Below are 18050 nucleotides of genomic sequence, written 5' to 3' on the forward strand. Positions count from 1 at the left end.
TTACCTAACACAAAGGACCTTTTACAATTAATAGCTCGAAGCGTCCCCTCACATTCATGGAGGTTAAATTGCTCAGTAGGTGGATTTCCATTATACTTTTCTGTAAAACATAAATGAGACTGAATTGGAAACAAAAAGGAACGGCTGCGGGGATCCAGTGTTTCCATTGATCACTGTTTTTCTTTTTCTGAACGTGACTCTCCCAGTTGTCTCTTCGTATGCTTGCTGTATCTCGTCCTGCGAGACTTCTCCTCAAAACAAAGATAAAGAAAATCTCAAGTTCAGAGTAGACGGAAGAAAAGAGCTTTAGTTTTGGACAAATAATTGTGACTGCTGCTGCAAAAATAGTGAACAGAGGACAAAGGCAGCGGATGATTATTCAAACACAAGCCTTTATGTAGCTTATGCAGCAATGCATGATGATTAAGTAGTGTTATATCACAACTACATCATATTAATGGGGCCAAAAACAGCTGGAAACTGGATTTTGATTACTTTATATTGACAGGCTATGTCACATCCAGCGCTTACAGAGACGTAAAAGTCTGTAAAAAGAGTTTCCATTACACTTTTGTGATAAAATGGATTATTAACACCACTGAAAAACCCCCTTGTGAAAGTCAGTGTGTTTAAATATACATCTAAATCAAGCTATTGGCAACAATCTAGCTAAGGATTAAACTGGAGTTACCGAGAAATCCATGTATACATGCACAAGAAGACAATCGATTATTGTGTGAGGTGCGTTTGAGGCGCACCTTGAAAATTCACTATCTGTCGGATTAAGCCAACAATCGACTTTCTGTTAGTGCATGTAAACATAATGTGTAAATTTTTTTTGCAATTTTAAGCAGTTTTTTCAATTTAGAGACATTTCCATTAGGCTACAAGTTTTTCATTACGATATTTTGGTGCTGCTTAAATCTAATGGCGCTTTTCCACTAGTACCTACTCACCCCGACTCGACGCGCCTCGGTTTTGCGCTTCTCCACTAGGGGTCTAACGTGCCGAGTAGATTATTTTTCTGTATCTATTCTGTCGAGGTTCTAAGCGGCTGAGTTGGCTGCATCTGACGTCATCACACTACAGGCCACCAATTGGTCAGGGGGGCGGGGCCATCAGACGTTTGAATCAGGAGGCGGAAATCAGCGAAAGAGCGACTCGCGGCTTCTTGTTCATTTTATTCGACCAGCAATGGCAGCGCAAAAGTCTGTTTCATGATCCAACTCTGAGGTGCAGATGTTCATAAACCTGGTGCTGAGGAGAGAACTAAAAAGGGATCTAGACGAGTGATAAGGAACGATCAGATCTACCTGGAGTTCTGTCACTTCATAGCTGCTCGTAGCTACCAACAGACTTTTCAGCAGCGCCGAGACAAACAAACAAAAAAAAAAAAGCGTTGCTGCTTGAAGCTTCTTTCACTCTCATTTTTTAACTTGATATCTAACACAAGCCACAGACCCAGCAGCACATCTATCATCTCCTCCAGGTTCTACATTTTAGTGTAGTTGTCTTCTTTGTTTAGATCACACAATCAAATATGTCACAGCAGCTTCGCTCCAACCTCCTACTTCTGATCTGGGTATTGAAAATAAACGAGGGCGTGCGAGTCGAGTCGGGCTGAGTAGGTACTAGTGTAAAAGCGGCATAAGGAAACCAAAATGCCATTAGTCACTCTCATTTCCTCCTTCACCTGATTTTTTAGGTCCCTTAGTTAGCCTTGTTATGATACCCACTTTTACCTTGTGAGCTGTCTTTATCTGTTTTTATGCTTTTATTTTGCTTTATTGGATTTATTGGCTTGTTTTTATTGTTGATTTGGGGATTTTTATTTGTTTTAACCTGTACAACACTTTGGTAAACTGAAGTTGTTTTAAAATGTGCTCTGGAAATAAACTTGACTTGACAGGAATCTTGGGACTTGAGGCAACCAAACAGATACTTCTTACTCCTTATACACAGTAGGTTTGAGAATGATGGAGAAATTAAAATGAACCATGTAGAGGGGTGAATGTAAACACGCACACGCACACGCACACGCACACACACACACACACACACACACACACACACACACACACACACACACACACACACACACACACACACACACACACACACACTACATTGCCTACCTGAATAAACTCCCAGGGATTATTTCATTCAAACATTCCTTCAACCCTCACTAAACCTTCAGGCTTCAGATGTTTCTGGCTCAACACTGGTGGTTCTGCCCCGTTCTCCAAGCTCTTCTGTCTGTCTTTTCCAGCTCTTTTTATTGACTTCGTAATCCACTTATTTTATCTCCTTTTTGAATGACAGAAAAAACAACTAACCAATTGGCTTGAAAAATGCCTGAGCCTGATAATCCACCACAGTAGTAGTGGGGGGAGTCAGAGTACCTGGAGAAAACTACTGCAAGCACGGGGGTAACATGATGATTGATCTCTGCTGGGCTTCTTTGTTTGCTTTGACGTTAAAATATGGAGGGCTTATAGCACTAGCTTAGTTTAGGTTTAGAGTTTAACCTGGGACTAAATCCCTAATTGCTGCAACAAAGCTCCTTCGCCCTGTCGTTAGCACCTGTGGTTTAACCTGCAGCTCAACGTTTGCTTGATCTCATTTGTGTCCTTCTATCCATCCAGTTTCTATACTCGTTTAACCAGGTTTGCTGTGACCTTAAATCAAAAAACATATCAATAATCATATCCACCACTAAGTCATTTCCTTAGCAAAATGAAACTGACATTCATCTCACCCTAGACCCTAATTAGGGCCCGAGCACTTACAGTGCGAAGGCCCTATTGTATCCGTAGGAATTTTTATTCTTCTGATGAAAGGAGGGCCTTTTTGCCCCCCTAAACATGCCCTAAAAGTCACCAAATTTCTCACGCAAACCAGGCCTGGCGAAAAATTTGATATTTAATGGTTTGCATTAATGGGCGTGACAAAATGGCTCAACCCCTAGAAAACTTTGTGCCTCAAGCCCCACAATACGGTTTGACGTACATGCACGAAAATCGGTACACACCTGTATCATGTCACAACTTAAAGAAAAGTCCCTTGGCGCCATGACCGAAACTGAACAGGAAGTTGGCCATTTTGAACATTTTGAATTAATTGCGTAATTTTGGCGCAATTTATGCCATTCCTTCGGCAGTTAATACGGCCCAAACAGTAACGTGCACCCAGGTGTGTTATACATCAAAATGTGCGTCTCCATCCTGCGACAACGCGCATTACTTTTCTCGGTTAAAAGCCTTACCGTGGCGACGCTAGACGCCAAAAAGCGCGCCCACCCTTCATCTGATTGGTTCAGACAGAAAAAACTTTGTGCCTCAAGCCCCACAATACGGTTTGACGTACATGAACGAAAATCGCTACAGACCTGTATCATGTCACAACTTAAAGAAAAGTCTCTTGGCGCCATGGCCGAAACTGAACAGGAAGTTGGCCATTTTGAACATTTTGAATTAATCGCGTAATTTTGCCGCAATTTATGCCATTCCTTCGGCAGTTAATACGGTCCGAACCGTAATGTTCACCCAGGTGTGTTATACATCAAAATGTGCGTCTCCATCCTGCATGACGCGCATTACTTTTCTCTTTCAAAAGCGTTACCGTGACGACGCTAGATGCCAAAAAGCGCGCCCCCCCCTTCATCTGATTGGTCCATATTTGATAGTTCCCCAAAAGTCACCAAATTTTGCATGCAAGCCAGGCCTGGCGATAAATTTGATATTTCTTAGTTTGCATTATTGGGCGTGGCAAGATGGCTGAACAGCGCTCCCTAGAAAAACCTTTCTCTGCCATAACTTTTGAATGGTTTGACATAAAGACTCGTGGGTGGTGTCATCTGACTCGGTTTTGAGTACTTGACCTTGGAGATACAGCAAAAGCATAATTTCAACGTGTAACATAATATGCAGGGGTGATAGTAAAAAAAAATCCTGAGCCTGAACTTTTTTTCCCTGGGAGGTAAGCGAGCCCCTAAGCCAAGATATATGCCCCGATCAACACAATTGTCATTTTTTGTCCTCTTACAGTGTAAGTCTGGTGTAAATTGACCCATGGTCCTGTTGTTCAAGTTCACCACATGCAACACATTTATTTTGGTGATTTCGGTTAACAGCCTGGAGCCTGGTGACGCGAGGCTAGAATCAATCTGATTGGCCAAAACCCAAGACCACCCCCTACACTATTACCGATTGGCTTAAGTATGGCTACTGGTGTGGTTTTGAGTGAAAGCATCTCTCGGATCTACGCGAACGTAGTGCTGGGCGGTATGACCAAAAACGTATATCACGGTATTTTTCAAAATTATATCGGTTTCACGGTATATCACGTTTTTTTTTTTTTTTTTCATGCACAACTGGGTGTTAACCACATTTTCTAATGATTTGGAAAGGAATTGCTGCAGTAAATTGGCTTAGAATGGCCTATTTTACTGTCATGAGGAGGAAATATTGTAGAAAAACATTAATGTCCACACTAGTATAAATACAGGTTTGCATGGGTCCACAAAATGATGCCGTTTACAATGAGGTGGCAGCACTTATGATTCTAATGTAGGGCTGAACGATTTTTGAAAATAATCTAATTGCGATTTATTTCCTCAATATTACGATTGCGATTTAATATGTGATTATTTTTTTTCAAGGTCCTGTTCTCATGTATTTTTCAACTACACAAGCAATAAATCCGTCTGTTTCAAGTAGATTTTCACTTGAAATAAGTAGAAAAATCTGCCAGTGGAACAAGATTTTTTTGCTTGTAATGAGAAGATAAATCTTGTCCCACTGGCAGATTTTCCTACTTATTTCAAATGAAAATTTACTTGAAACAGGTGAAAATTGTCAAACAAGTTATTTCTCTGGTGTTTTTTTTTCTGGTTATGACTCTAAATGTTGAAATAGCAGTAAAACCACATTCATTGATGAAATGACATAAGGGATGGAAAGGGGGGATGGCAGTTTTACAGGGGGGATGATTTTGACCGTTTTTATTTCAGGGGGGGGGGTGCCATCACATCACCCCTCATCCCCCCTCAACTCGAATACTGCTCACATGGAACTCAGAACTTCTTCATAAATAACTCCCAGAGAGAAAAAAAAAACACCAGCAAGCTAACAAAAAAAACAATAAAGCTCTCAGAGTTAACAAAATGAACCACTAATGAACAACTCACAGCCCCGCTGTTTTAACCTCTCATCCTCATCAGCTGATGGGCTGCAGGTGTGGTTTAAGGCTGATTTATGGTTCCGCGTTACACCAACGCAGTCCCTACGCCGTGGGTTACGCGAACTACGGCGCACCCTACGGCGAAAGCTCTGCGTCGATTTAACGCGGAACCATAAATCAGCGCTCACAGCGCGACTCACTGTGCGCCCGACTCGTGCTCGGCGCCGCGCGCAGCTCCTCGCCGACTCCGCGCTCATATATTTAATAAATGTATAAAGCCCATATATTAATAAAGCCTCACTTGGCCGAGCCCTAACGCTGGGGCCATGGTAGATTTAGGTTACACGCGGACACGCAGCACTGTTGACTTTTCCCTGCCAGCTCTGCTCACTGCGCACTTGCTAAACAGTCCCCTAACAAACGGTGTCCAGCGGCGCTACGTTCCGCCGCGGCATTCCCAACGTTGTGTACGCTACTCACCGGTATTACGGTATATGAAAAATTCATATAAGAAAAATAAACTGCAAACCTGATTTTTTTTTTCTCGCAAACACCTCGGTATGCCGGAAATCCGGCGTGACGCCGGAGCGCTATCACCCCTGAATATGTCTAAAGGCATGTCAGGCTGTCATTAGGATGTAAACAACACTGTCAGAGCTGCATTGAGTTTGTTGTAGGTGTGTGAATGATCAACAATCAATATTGGCTGAAATAGAGGGCCCCAAAATCAAATTCTGTTTATTGCCCCATGGAGGCTTGGGCTGGCCCTCGTCTGACCCCAACATCCAAGTGAACGCTGATTCCCAGCAGAGCTCTGCTAGTCCTCGTTTCAACGGATGTTGTTTCATAAGTACCACTTGAAATGAGGATGTTTGCACAGATTTGATAAGAACCACTGTAAAGTAATATGAATTAGCATCATAAGTTAGCATAAGCAAAGTCAGCTAAGCTAAAATGGGTAACTGTGATTGACGTGCAGTATGTTGGGCTCCAACAGGCTTCCCAAGCTTCTTTGTTCTGCCTATTTTGTGCAATATCAAGAAAAAGAGGCTTCAAAAGCACTCAAGTGAATAAAACCTCAACTGAAGCATTGTGCTTTGGCTAGGGGTATTTGAAAGTAAAAGAAAATATTTTGTTTTGTTTTGTTACTCTGCATGATTATCTGCTTCTAATTCCTGTTTAAGAAATGGATGACAGGAAGGTGTTACGTGAGAAGAGGTGTGCTGAGATAGAGGCCCTTGAGTGGCTAGTTGCTTTTGACAGCACCATCATTAATTCATTGGTTTCTATATACATTTTATTTCCGCTTTTCTGATAGCTGAAAGCTCTGTAAACATCCTCCTTGGTTGGTATTTGTGTGCGCAGGCCTATTGTATTCTGTATTTTCAAGTGTGTCAATCTGTATACGGCCCTTGTGGCGTCTCTTGAGGCCAAAACAACACTTTACTAAAATATAACCACAAGAACCCTGCAGAACTCTGCTGCAGGTATTGTTCAAGGTGATGAAGGTCTGGCCCAGGCCTGGGTCTACAAGGGTGCATAAGCATGCATTGCACCCTCAGTTTATGTGTTTGCATGCTCAGTTGAAAAGACGAAAAAAAAACTGACAAGTCCGCGCGCGTTAAGCCTGATTTATGGTGCGACGACGCGCATTACTTTTCTCAGTCAAAAGCGTTACCGTGGGGATGCTAGACAACAAAAAGTGCGCCCCCCTTCATCTGATTGGTCCATATGTGATAGTTCCTACTTTCTGCCATAACTTTTGAATGGTTTCACATAGAGAGTCGTGGGTGGTGTCATCTGACTCGGTTTTGAGTCCTTGAACATAATTGGTGCAAATTGGCCCCGCCCCTTCATCTGATTGGTCGATATCTGATAGTTCCTACTTTCTGCCATAACTTTTGAACGGGTTGTTATAAAGACATGTGGGTGGTGTCATCGGATTCGGTATTGAGTACTTGACCTTCATTGGCCTGAATTAGCCGCGCCCCTTCTTCTGATTGGTTGTCCCTATTTTCTGTTATAACTTTTGAATGGTTTGACATAGAGAGTTGTGGGTGTTGTCATCGAACTCGGTTTTTAGTACTTGACCTTCATTGGTGCAAATTCGTCCTGCCCCTTCTTCTGATTGGTCGATATTTCATAGTCCCTATTTTCTGCCATAACTTTTGAATGGTTTGACATAGAAAGTCGTTGGGCTGTGTCATTTCTGATATGCTTATGGGGGCGGTGGCCATGAGTGCGAGGGCCCGTTCATCGCTGCTTGCAGCTTTAATTTTGAATGAATTTGCAGGTTCAGTTTTCTCATTTGGCAAAGGGGCCAATTCCTTACCAGAAGCCATAAAGCAAAATTAAACTTCTTACATTTTTAGTTTCTAAACTATTTAAAAACAGAACCTCGGAACGCATGTTTGATAGGACAATGCATTCATGTTCCACCTCGAGCACAGCTGCAGGTTAAACTCAAAATGTTATGGTTTGGGTCAGTGGTTTTCAACCCCAGTCCTAAGGACCCCCTGTCTTGCATGTTTTAGATTTTTTCCTGCATCAACACAACTGATTCTAATTAATGGATTATCATCAGCATATCATCAGGGCAGAACAGGAGGTTCTGAGGACCAGAGTTGAAGACCATTTTAAAACACAACTAGGTTATCAACATGCCAACTGACTGTCAGTTGGTCATAATGATGATTTTCAGAATCCATCCATTATTTAAACCTATTTCTCGTTGTTCTCGGTCACGGGTCGAGTGGAGCCAATCCACATTCTCTTTAGGCAAAAGGTAGAAGTACACTCTGGTAGAAGTTACCAGTCAACCATACACACTCCCATCTATTGGCAATATAGAATGAGAAATCAGCCTGTCAAGCCTGCCCTTTGAATGAAAAAAAAAATCCCACACAGAGGCAGAGAGAGCATACAAACACCACACAGGAAGGCCCCAGTTGAGATGCAAACCAGGCCTCTTCTTGCTGCACACTGTAATTACCAATTATTTAAAAAAAAAAACAAATGCTTTGAGAAACTTTCTCTACACAGACAATTAAACATAAATTTAATAGATCCATATAATTTTTTTAAATTCAATTTCATTTTTTAACTTCATGTTTGTTTCTCACTGTTGCATGCTTCAGTTGTTTCTGGGACTGGCAGGCTCCTCAGGAATAGAGGAATTGCTGTAAATATATCGGGGGAGGAAACTAAGTGGGTGATCATGTTGTTTCAGGCTTGTTAACAACACATTAACAGACATCCCCTCCACCCCCCACCCCCAAACACACACCAAACCCTGCTTTCAAGGATGAATGACAGTCTAAAAACATCCCCAGTAAGCAGGTCAATATCTAACAAAGGCACCCGATCAGCTGGTTGCAAATTAGCTGATAATGTTCTCTTGTGAGCCAAGCGGCAGCTCAGTTGTTCAGCTAGTCAGCCACCCAGAAATGATGGTGTTTACCAATCAGTCAACACCTTTTGGCTTCTGCTATCAGCAAGAACTTCCTGTTTGACTTCTCCTCCCAAAGCACCCGGAGAGAAACACACACACACACACGCACACGCACACACACACACACACACACACACACACACACACACACACACACACACACACACACACACACACACACACACTCATCCATGCAGACACTTGCAGATAGGCTGACACACACTGACACAAGCCAGCCAAATGGTTATTCCTGTCACTTTGTTTCGCTTTGTTCTCAAACAAGCAGCAGTGCTTCCAGTCAATTCTCACATAACAGATGTTTCTTTCTCAAGTAATCAGACAGTCTACCTGCAGAGCTCTGCGGTTTGGCCCTCTTGTATTCTGTTATGTAAAACCACCGGACTTGGAAGGCGTCCTGCGGTGTTGCCGGTTGTTTTAGTCCATGAACATCCACCATGACTCAGCGTGAGTGGGCATGACAGCAGCGCTTCATGTGGGCTGCCACAGGATGTGCATGAGAGAATCAAAGTCAATGGGTAATTACTGAATATTACAATTTGTTAAAATGGATTTAACTTTTGTGGAGGCTAGGATTACAGAGTTATTTCCTTATTGTGTATCTCAAGCATAGCTGATAGTACAGTTAAGCAACATAACTTGATAACACCACACAGTTTACATTTGATGAGTTTCCTGTGTGGAGATGTTTGAATGGACATTGTTGAAAAGGTATGACAGTTAAATCCAGGCCTGTAAGAAGGAGCTTTTAACTTTAAGACTGCTATATATTTAACTGCAGTGACCTCTGGATGGTGACAGTTTAATGAAGTCACACACAGACTCGTGCGCAGGAAGCTTCGACATAACTGCGGTCACACAACACGGCCACAAAGATTCAGCGGCCACAGAGAAATTGCATCATTTACACACATTTACTCTGGGCAGCAGGTGTATCCGCAACAAAAATTCAGTTCACACTTAAGTCATAACAATCAGGAAGAAAATGGCTACACACAATAAAACAGCCCAGCTGCCTTTTCACTACTTTGTCTAGACATGAGACGCTTTTTTCATTACTGACTTCCCAAAGTAGGAAATCTGCAAAAAGCATCAGGGGTTAGTTATAGTTGCCTTAAATCATCAGAATTCCCCACCCTATTTGGATCCATTGAAGAAATCTATAGAAAATACCTGCGCTAAATTTCTTAAAGATATATACCTACACAAGAAAATGGTTTTAATCTCATTAATCTTAATTTCCCTTTGTGTAGTAACTATATGGACTCACTGTTATCACAGGATCAACAGTGTTTGCATCTTTTAGGTAAAAGTGCTCTACCGCTCTGTGCAGTTTGTACAGAGGCATTGTTAATATCCATGTTGACAACCGTGCTGAAATGTAGGAAATCAAATGATTTATGTGTTGTACTGAAAACCAGAATTTTGTTTATGTTTTCCAGTCATGGTTTGGACAGAATTACATCATCAGATATTCATCTCCTCATTCTTAGACACAAATACTCATCTGCTCCTCAGCTGAACGAGAGCTAGTCCGTCATTTATTGCCTCTTTCCAGTCCGGATTACATACGGTATTGTAAATGGTAGCATACGAGCCAAACATGTGGCCCTAATGAAAATGACAGTAAGGAAACCCAGAAAACAAGGAAGGCATGTACAGTAAGTATTACCTTACAACCCATCTGGAATATTTTCCATGAAGTTTAAGAAATTGGCAAAGCAGGAGTGACTTTGATAATTGTAAGTAAACTGTTAAAAACCTGTTAGTAAATGTTGCTTGTGCCCTGCAGGTTGGGTTATTCTTTATACTTGAAATATTTTGTTAGAATTTCATGTCTGAAACATGTTTTGATGTCATTAAGAAACAGAACACTCCCAGTATGTCTGCTCTGAAGGGTCAACTAAATGATTAAAGTCATTTTATTAGCAGTGATTAGCTCCTGTATGTTACATATATTTCAGGCTAAAGAGATAAAATATAAGTTTTCTTTAGAAATACAAATGAACAACTAATCAAAAACAAGCCACAGGGAAGAAGGAAAAAACGACAGGAGAAACTTGCAGAGTTAATGACATGCATTAATAGTTGGGCACACGAAGCATGGAAATCCCCCAAAAGGTTGGGCCTTATGCTGCACACTGCAACGAGGGGCCAGGATTCATCAAAAATGAACAGTATAAGAGTAATCTTAAAAGCTGAGTTTTTAGATCTAGAGATTTCCACGAGAATCCAAATTTTGAGCTGGTCTTTCAAGAGAGGAACCTGATAGCTGAATGATCTGCCTCCAATTCTCAGTCCTCCCTTTTCTGTAGAAACAAAAAGGAGCCACAGCTAAGCCTCCACCCCAGGAACACAAACCAGGATAATATTAAGCTAGTGAGTCTGTAGGAAACAATGGGCCTTCTTCATCATGAGCTTTAAATGTGAGGGGAAAGAATTTGAGTTTGATGTGAGATTTCACAGTCATTTAAGAGAACTACATTCTGTATAAGATAATGTCAGAGAGGGTTTTATTGCTATTTAAATAACTGAGGTTGACCCCAACTATTACCTGTGAATTTATAATCATTTTATCTCATCAGCTGTATATTTTATTAATCATTTTCATTTTAAGTGATTGCTGGGTTATTAAATCCTCTGAAAATAGTGTCAAAATAAATCACTTTTTTCATTTTACACTTATCACCACTTAGTATCTATAGAGCAATATGCTACAAATTCAACTTCACTCTATGTGCCGCTATTTGAAAGTATAAATACAAGGGTTTTAAGGAGTGAGAGCAAATCATTGCACATGTAGTTTGGTGTTTAATGAATGGCTCTCCTTTCCTCACCCCAGCACGACTGAACAGTGAGTTGGACCAGCACGCTTCCTCTGAGAATCACCGCAGTCCTGCAGTTTGAGGTTTAAGGCCTTAACTCACTTTAATCAGAGTCGACATGGAGAGCAACTGTGCAGCGTACGCTGCCCCGTTCCAGCATGACAAGGTTGTGGTTGTACTGGGTCTTACTTATATCACAGCGCTCTGTGAAACTTGGAGACAGGACAGCGTCTGCCCCTGTACTTATTAATTACTGTCCGTTGCAGTAACTGAAAACCATTTTCACTGTCATGGACCATAAAGTACAAGTTATTTTCATATTTTTGTAAGAAAATGGAAAACATAACCAATTTTTTTTTTTTAAAGCGTTAATAATTGTCTTTGTCTCTTATTTATTTATTTTAATTCCTTATTTAATAGGGGTTGAACTTAATAAGTAAATACAATTCAATCATCCTTCATCTATACTATCTTATTCATGGTCCCGGGAGAAATCCCACAGAAACACAGGGAGATCTCTGCTAGGATTCAGACCAGGACCCGTCCTGCCTGGAGGCATCGATGCTAAAACCCAAAGCCCCATGCTGCCACGGACACTGCTGGAGCTTCCTGCTCCTCTTAATCCAGCCCTCCTGCTGCCTCTTCTGCTCACACCCCTCTCCCCATCCTTCAATCAACACCTGCAACTTTTCCCTCCAGTTCCCATCTCCACACACCTGCTGCTTAGTTGGCTCATTAGCTTTCAGTATTTAAACCACTTCAGCTCATTGTGTGTGCTCTTGTCGGCTCCTTTCTGGCATCGTGACCCGAACCTGTTATTTAACCGTGGCCTGTGTCCTGGAGGATTGTACTTCTACCTGGATTTGTGGAGTTCTGGTTTTAATCCCAGAAAGGACTATACTTTGGCCTGCCTTCACCAGCAAAGCCTCGTGCAGCCTACAGTACTTCCTGCCTCTGCCTCTCTGAGGCCCCCTTTACACGTAGCAAAAACGGTGGAGTTTTCATGCGTTTTGGCCGTTCGTTTACACGAAAACGAAGCTCAAAGTCACCAAAAACGATCATTTCTGAAAACTCCGGCCAAAGTGGAGATTTGCAAAAACTCCGTCTTCACGTTTGCTTGTAAACGGAGGAAAACGGACATTTAGGCTTCAGATCCTCACATGAGACAGAAACGTCACCAGCGTCATGTGTGCCACCTGTGTTTACAATTTGTTTGGCCACCGTCAATATTTTCTCGTATTTTTCCTGTTTTATATATATATATTCTATATATTCTAAAGTCACACTTAAAAGTAACTCCACTTCTCTGTCACTCCAAACGAAAGACTCTCGTTCATCTTAAGTAACTGGAAGTTACACGTGTCATTTGTTGAAGTTTTTTTCCAGGATTCCGATTGGCTAGCATGACTTTATGCTTCTCGTTACACTGCCCCCTGCAGGTTTGGCTGCTCATAGCACCTTAACAGCGTATTTATGCGGGTTCGTGTAAATGATGGTATTTTTCCAAACGTAGAGGGGGAAGTATCCGTTTTTGTAAATACCCGGCTATGTGTAAACGTGGCCTGAATCTGTAACCAGGGCTTCTGGTTTGTGACTCATGCTGCCCCATCTGTTCTGTTCGGTTCAATAATATTTCATCAGTACCTGAAGGGAAATCATATTCTACCTCTTACTCACACTCCACTTCGCTCCATCTCTAAATTGACATCGATTCAACTCATTGAGAATTTGTTGTCTCAGTTTGGGTATGCTTTGGGCTTTTGAAATTGTATCACCTGTTCCCACACGTGATCAACTCTCTCATTGCTATGGTTACTCATCAATTCAGGTAAATGGAAGTAACAGAGGAAATCAAGTAGCATTCAATCCAAACCAAGTGGTGGTGGGTCCTAGCATTTGAATGAAAGGTTTAAGTCCAGAATTTGATGGACCACATTTTGGCCACATTTTGATCCCCAAAAAATCCTGTTGTAGATTCACTGGTGTGATGGAATTTGTTGTGTGAACCATTTTCAGCCAAACTTTAAGTCTCAGACAGACTCACATTTGATTCTAATTTTGTATTTTGCAGTTATTAAGTTGACCATAAACTCCTCTGTATAATCCTCTGCATAAATCATCACTCCTCAATCATAGAGCTTAACTGTTGATATGAGGTTGTTTTTTGCTGATGTGCTTGTATGGTTTTCACCAAAATCATGCTGGACAATATGGTCAAAGGTTCCACTTCTACGTCTAAAGAAATTCATTCTGAAGTCTTTTGATTTGCTTAGAAGCAACTTTGAGACCTCAGTCATACTATAATGATCTTCAAAAAGAAATGGCTGTCTTCATATTAATGAAGGGTGAACTCGGATGTCCACTGCTGAGAAGGACTCTAAATTGTTTTGAAAAAGTTCTTATAACCTTTCCCAGGTTCAGTGCAGCAACAGTTGCTTCTCTTAGATCATTGCTGATCTCGGCCCTTCTTGCCTTTTGTGTTAACACCCACTTGTACGCTCCAGACCAGGAAACCGCAAAATCTTCTGACACATTTCCTGGTGATCCGTTAATCAAGTGCATTTTAAAAAGCAGGGCCTGGCTGCTACTTCATCTCAGATTCTCATGGAAGCAGTAAGGGTGTGGTTAGATTTTCACACAGGTTCTGAATTTCAGCTTACAGTAGTTGTGCTGAAATAAATAAGTTGGTGTATTATGCCTTAACTTAATGATAATCTAAAAATATTTGTAATATCAAGAACCAGCCACATTATCTTTTTTTTTTATTATACAATAAAACCTGATTATGGTGTAAAAGGATTGAAAACCAAACTTAAAGGGGACCTATTATGAAAAACATGTTTTCTCTTGCTTTAACATATATAAAGTGGTCTCCCCTCAGCCTGCCAACTCAGAGAAGGAGGAAAGCAACCAAATTCTGTGTCTGTACAGCCGCCCGGATGAGCCATCCAGTGTGATGTGGATCTACGAGCCGTTCAGATTCTGCACCCATCGTTACGTAACCAAAACCACGCCCACAACTTAACACCGTGTCATAACTGCATGCGAGCGTCCGACTATGGCGTAGCACTGCGTGACATCAGACGCTCTCTGTCCCCCTCCAGCCTCCAGCCAGCTGCCTTTATTGAGGTTTTTGTAGTGAAATGAGGAGGAATCATAGAGATAACTTCTCATTTCAACTAACTGGATCAGCCGTTCCTCATCCATGACCGTTTCCTACAGCGCTTTCAACCGGCTTTCAACGCGAGCGGCAGGAAGAAAATAGAAGCAGGTTGTCCGACAAATGTTCAGCTCAAAACGGCGCTGCGTCACTGCGTCCAGTTAGGACAGTCCAATAGAAAATAAAGCAAATGGATGGATGGACTTTTTTCGCTGACGCTCGCTCGCATCGCATGCAGTTAGGACACGGTAACTCCGCTGGCCGGAGCTTCGGCCATGTTTTCGTAGCGGTGTATCATGTCATTCAGGCAGCCAATCAGCACAGAGCCTCATTATCATAGCCCCGCCCACTCAGAATCCTGCATAGATAATGAGGTTAGAGAATGGGAAGATAAAGACATGGATCAGAGGCTGAATTTCTAATTTATTTAGCAAAAACAATCAAAAGCTTGTTTTTAAGACATTCCAGGCCTGTTTAAAATAAGTATTCGATGCCATAATAGGTCAAATCAAATCAAATCAAACTTTATTTATATAGCACTTTTTATACAAATAATGAAACACAAAGTGCTTAACAAAAAAAACAAGAAAAACAAATAAACATAAAACTTATTAATGCGCCCCCCCCCCCCCCCCCCTCCCCGCAGACAAAAGCACACTACTATTCACCTAAATTACACACACAGACACACACGCAGACACATGGTGTAGACATGGCTAGGCACAGAGGATCCAGGTGATGAAACGGTAACAGGGAGCCGTCCACGCCAGGAGGTCTCATAGCCCGCAGCTACAAGGGGGGGGCCCTGAGAGACCATCCCGGCCCAGACGGATAGAGGAGTCCACACCACAGCGGTGAAGCCGTGGTGCAGAGCTCCACAACCATCCAGGCCAGAACCACCCCCAGGACGACCCCCTGCAGGCCAGAGTCACTCCCAGCATGGAGGCTCCCCATGAGGAAACACTGGAGATAAAAGCTACAAGAAAGCAGGATAAGATACATTAAAGGAGTTTATAAAAAACATAAAAACATAAAACATACAAACATAAAATCCTAAAAGTATGTCTAGAAAGTAAGACATTAAAAACTAAAATAATAAGACAGTAAAATGTATAAAATAGACTATAAATAACAACTAAAATATTTAGATAAAACATTGAGATTAAACAAAAATAAAATATAAAATAAAATACGATAAGAAAGGATAAACTAAATATAAAACAGAGCAGTAAGATTCAATAAAAATAAGGGTGAGCATAAGAAATTTAAAAGAGTTAAATGAGTCAGTTAAAAGCCTGATTAAAGAGATGGGTCTTGAGCCTCTTTTTAAAAACATCAACAGTCTCTGCGGCCCTGAGGTTCTCCGGGAGGCTGTTCCACAATCGGGGACCATAAAAACTGAATGCCGCCTCCCCGTGTGTCCTGGTTCTAACTTTTGGTATGGTTAAAAGGCCGGCACCGGAGGACCTCAGGGTCCGCGAGGGTCGATAGAGTAAAAGTAGTGCAGACAAATAAGAAGGCCCAAGACCATTAAGACACTTTAAAACTAGTAAAAGAACCTTAAAATCGATCCTGAAACGCACGGGGAGCCAATGCAGCGATTTTAAAACAGGTGTAATGTGCTCCCGCCCTCTGGTCCTCGTCAGCACGCGTGCGGCTGAATTCTGTAATAATTGTAGGTTGTACATGTTCTTTTTAGGAAGACCAGAGAGCAGGGCGTTACAATAATCTAAACGACATGAGATAAAAGCATGCATTAGCACCTCCGTGCTGGCCTGAGAGAGAAACGGGCGGACTCTGGCTATGTTCTTAAGATGGTAAAAACCGATCTTTGTCATGTTTTTAATATGTGGAATAAAAGTGAGCTCAGAGTCAAAAATCACGCCCAGATTTTTAACTGATTTTGAGGGTCCCCTTTAAGCATGCGTAGCACAATCTTTAGAGGATAGTTATTCCAGAAAAATGTTTGAAAACATTGGTACAATTTATCATTTGCAGGTGATGATATACTCTTGGAGACCACAGCTACATAGACATAAAGATTTGGGTAGATGACAGCAGTGCACAATTTAAAAACATATGTTGGCCATTAATTTAACTTATTATAATGAAGTGACTCTTCATACAGCAGAGATTTGTTACAAGGCTGTGAAAAAAAAACTAACCACCGTTTTCTCTAGTGTACCTTTTTTAGTGTGTATTTTAGGATAGTTTTGGCTCAGCCACTCTGTGAACAACACCTACACATGATCGAAAGAAGCCTCACTCTTGTTTTCTCTTCTCTTACACCAGCAGCTGTAATACTAGTCCTCACTGTGCTCTGGCTATGGTATTCTTGCAATCAAAAGATTACACTTGTGTGTTTTTACAAAGTTATTTCACGTAATTGGTTTAGACTAGTGGTTTTCAAAGTGGTACTTGGACAACCACTGGAGGGTGACTCAGTAAATGGAAATGAAGAGTTATGTAAAAATAATAATAAAAAAGAGGAATAGAAGCACAAAGAGTAGCCTAAACATTTGTGATTTGGCCAAAGGTGTGTTAGTAATCATGTGGTCATGGGAAACTCCTTTCCCAGAGATAGAAACTGTTGAAATTGCTTGATAAAAATGTTGGTAAAGAAGGAAAAACTTTTGCTTAAAACATTATTTAGACATCCTTTGCTCATATCTTTTATACTGAATTACTCACTTTCTGACTCACAAGCACTACCTATTAACATATGTGTTTTATATTCTGTAAATGTTCACCATATACCACGAAGAAAAGGCATAGACTGCATTTGGTTTGAAAAATCTGCTTGAAACAGCTGGCAACTAAACACAGCTGTTTGACTCATGTAAGTGAGCACGAGTAGCTACGAAAGTTTTCCAAAGATGACTTAATCACATGGCTAATTATTTTACAAGATGGTGATTATGACCAATTTTCCATTACTGGCCACTACAGTGGGAATAAGGAAGCACCAGAGCAGTGACAATGAGGAGAATTTGCAATGACAGTGATCAGCCGGCAGAGAACTCTCGAAAGGTGCTACTAAAGGTGCATGGATGGAAATACTTGTGCATCGTGTGCCAGTGGTGTTTATATTTCGAAACACTACAAATGTGCACTGTGTGGATAATGTTTCTTTCACATTGTATAAAGAACCCTTATGAACAAAATGGGGGTACAAAAGAAAAGGTTTAGGAACATCTGCACTAATCCAATTTGATGACTTAAAAAAAAAAAACAATATGAAACTCTGACAGTGGAAAGTTTCAAAAACCCAGATGGACGGGCTCTCATCTTTCTTCTAGGCTTTGAAATGTGCCAAATCCTCCAGGAACATTATTGCAAAGGACTGGTTTTGATGCGGTCCTCTGTTGTGTCTTACATTCCTTCAAGAACAATGAGGAAAACTGAAGAGCTTTCA

The sequence above is a fragment of the Cololabis saira genome, chromosome 3, assembly GCF_033807715.1.
Source record: "Cololabis saira isolate AMF1-May2022 chromosome 3, fColSai1.1, whole genome shotgun sequence".
In the NCBI taxonomy this organism is placed as follows: domain Eukaryota; kingdom Metazoa; phylum Chordata; class Actinopteri; order Beloniformes; family Belonidae; genus Cololabis; species Cololabis saira.